Source organism: Halichoerus grypus, chromosome 1 (genome assembly GCF_964656455.1).
Source record: "Halichoerus grypus chromosome 1, mHalGry1.hap1.1, whole genome shotgun sequence".
Taxonomy (NCBI): Eukaryota; Metazoa; Chordata; class Mammalia; order Carnivora; family Phocidae; genus Halichoerus; species Halichoerus grypus.
The window spans coordinates 27,991,972-27,994,872 of NC_135712.1; the positions used below are offsets into that span (position 1 = coordinate 27,991,972).

The 2,901-nt window shown below is 39.7% G+C and overlaps 1 pseudogene; it reads right to left on the reverse strand.

Annotated features, from left to right (window-relative positions):
- Positions 1–2,330: 2,330 nt before the first annotated feature.
- LOC118535985 (eukaryotic translation initiation factor 1 pseudogene) lies at positions 2,331–2,672 on the reverse strand (annotated as a pseudogene).
- Between the last annotated feature and the right edge of the window lie 229 nt (positions 2,673–2,901).

Here is a 2,901-nt window from a genome sequence, read left to right on the forward strand (position 1 = left end):
TATATAGCACATAAAATTTATACCTTTTACAAATTCATTATGGATTTTACCTTTTAAGTATTGACTGGGTTACTAAATGTAAAGCACTTTTGCTTGACACATGCTAACCACTCTAAAAGCACGACCTCTTTTTATATACTGTCTTCTCTCTTCTTAGGTTTATTTCTTTTTCTCAGGGTTGTGAGTTCAAGCCCCGCAATAGGCTCCATGCCCAGGGGTTGAACTGAGCTGAGATCAAAAGTTGGATGCTTAACTGACTGAGCCACCCAGGCGCCCCTTCCTTCTTAGGTTTCTGATCTTGACTTTTATCTCCATCAGCTGTCACTTTCTTTTTGTAATTTTTCTGGAAATCTGCATAAGTATTATGCTTCATCTTTTCTTTTCTCTTCTCCATGCATCAACTTGATTGGATATAGGATTCTTGGATAAGAGAATGGGTTTCTTAAACTCTGAAGACAATGCTCCATGATCTTCTGCCATTCAGTATTGCAGGAAAAGTTTGGTGCCAACTTGAAAGTTTACGTTTTGCTTTTGTAAATCACTTATCTTCACCCCACCGTGTTGATGCTTGTAAAATTTTTTTCTTTGGCCTTGAAATTTAAATATTTTATCAGGCTGTATCAAATTTAAGTCTGTTTCAATGAATATGCCCATTCTCTTTGGAGTCACATGACTTTCTTCAGCATAGATGAATTTTATTTTCTATTGCTTTTTCTTCTTATCTACATTTTTTGGACAAATAACATTATATTAGTTTCAAGTGGAAAACATGATTTGATATATGCATATAGCTCAGAATGATCACCACACTAATCCTTTTTAACATCCGTCACCATACGTAGTTATAAATTTGTTTTCTTGTGATGAGAACTTGTAAGATCTATTCTTAACAACTTACAAATAAATAATACAGTATTAGTAACTATAGTCACAGTGTTGCACATTTCATCGCTATGACTTACTTATTTTATAACTGAAGGTTTGCACCTTTTGGCCACCCTCCCTCATTCTTTGTCTTCCTTTTTTAACTTTTGCTGCTCCATCTGTTAAATTCTTTCCTTTTAGACTTCTTATAAAACTTATTTTAGCTTTCCTGGATCTGTCTTCTAAAGGCTTAAACTTTTCTGGCAACATTTTCTACTTTTCCTAGAGGTTCTGGAAGAATTTCTCTAGCTTATTTTACTCATCCCTTGATTCATAGTCTACAGAATCTCATCTTGTGTTCACGAATTCCATGGCATGAGAAAACTTAATGGTCATATTTTTCATCTCAAAGCAAATTTTCCTGCTCCCAGGTTATACCTTTTTTTAAAACTTCATGTTTTTTACTAAGTAGACAAAATGTCTTCTGGAATCTTTTAGAAAATCCACATTAGAGATTTTCTATGGTTTTTCCTAACTTTCACTAATAAAGCCATTCTAGAAGGGCATATATTTTTTCTGCCTACTCAGTTTGATTGCCTTCTTCTAAACTACTTAATCTTTATATTATAATTTTCTCTTTGCTTATCCTTAGGAATAAGCATGTTTGGCTAGGATAGGGAATGAAGGAGTGACTGGATAAGCAAGATGGTGGAGGAGATTATAGGCTTGTCCATATTTGGAGATTTGTGTGATTTCTTTCAAAGACTGTGTTGGTCTAAATCAAGAAGAAAGAGGGAACAAGGAGGAGAAGAGAGAGGGAAGAAGAGAGAGAGAAAGGAAGAAAAACAGGAAGGAAAGAAGGAGAAAAAAAAGAAGGTGGGGTTAGCTCTACAGCAGTTTTATATTGACAAAGGACGGAGTAATTCCCTGTGCAGTGTAGGGTGTGAATGAAAGCCAGGGCCAGCCACATCAGAGAGTTTTGCCCTTATGCCAAAGTGAGTCTGTTCCCTCTTTGTTTGCTGAGATAATGTCTCTTTGGTTAACTGGCACAGCCTGTCTCTTTAGAGGCCAGCTGTGGCCCTGCCCCTCTTCTCTAGTTCAAGGGTACATGGGAGCCAACTATGCAGAGTAATTTCATCCTTGTTAGCTCTAGATTTGCAACCTCCTTCCCAAACCCGCCATTGTCCTGATGCCCATTTTTACTCCAGGTCCCGTGCTGCTCTGTGCTTCGGGTTGGTTTGTGATTTGTGAGTTGGCCAGCCATCCTCCCAATCCAGTCTTTGTTTTCTTTTCTTTCTCTTTTCAGTTATTGCATGAAGGAGTTACACTAGTCCAAGTTAGAAGCAGACTCCCAAATGGATACATTATGCAAGCTGTGAGGTTTTACAACTTGTGACAAGGGACAGAACAGAAATTCTACTCACTGCAAGGAAATCCTCACTTAAGCTTCAGTGAGCCAAAAGCACTTAAAACCCATGAGCCTTCAGCTGGTCGTCCTTAGCCAGTCTAGTCTCTACCAGGAACTCACATATGTTCCTGCACTGGTCACCCCGCAGTGGAATTATTTCTCCATATTCTGGATGCTCAATTACAGGACCACTGCAGACCAATTTCTTCTTAAACACCTTCGCTAGTTTCTTTTTATCTTAAACATCAGCAACACCTTGGACGGTAGTAAGGGTCTTCCTGCTGTTTCTCTGTTGAATTCTTATAGCTATATAATCCTCAGTGCCAGCAGGAAGCAGATCATCACCCTTACTTGCATCAGCAAAGGGGTGAGAAGAGTGGAGGTTCTGGATAGGAGACATGCTGGAAGGCAGCAGCAGGAAAAGGGGGGGTGGGCGGTGAGGGTGGGGGGCAGGAACTGAGCGTCCAGTAGAGAGGGGACTCTAGTGGGAGGCTGCTGAGTCCTCAGAGCCTGCTCAGTGACTGAGACGTCTCCCAATCCAGTCTTGCTTGCAATATATTTTGCAGAAATGCCTTGACTTGTGGACATGGCTGCTATGAACATTGGGGTGCATATGGCCCCTTCTTTTT